Here is a 457-nt window from a genome sequence, read left to right as displayed (position 1 = left end):
ACTCTGGGCACAGCCAGATTTATCAACTTTATTTAGGGGGAAGAATGGATCACATGGGGAGCTCCGCCGAACTGGGAGGAGCGTGTCAGTGCAGAATCAGGTCACTAACAAAAACCCGGAGTTGGTCCCAGACACCCAGATTAATAGTGTGAGCATGAGCCAGGCTTAGAGAGCAGGCTGAGACAAAGGCGAGAGATACTGATGGGAATTTAATGCTTCTGTTTTTCTCCCTTATCTGTGTCATTAAACAGGGTAATTTCGTGCTCCTTTTGTCGGCTGAGTTTGGCTAATCGAGTAAGAAATAGAGTAGAATGTGAAGGAAATGTTTTCAGCTTCCCAGTGCTTTTGAGCACACTCTTCCTGATGTCGAGCATTTTACAGCCTTTTATTTTCAACATTTCTGAAATGCTTTGTGTCAGTCCTGCTGTGTTGTATTGATTCAGTCCCAGATAAGAGA

This window comes from Pithys albifrons, chromosome 14, assembly GCF_047495875.1.
Source record: "Pithys albifrons albifrons isolate INPA30051 chromosome 14, PitAlb_v1, whole genome shotgun sequence".
In the NCBI taxonomy this organism is placed as follows: domain Eukaryota; kingdom Metazoa; phylum Chordata; class Aves; order Passeriformes; family Thamnophilidae; genus Pithys; species Pithys albifrons.
Note: the sequence above shows the minus strand (reverse complement) of the source record.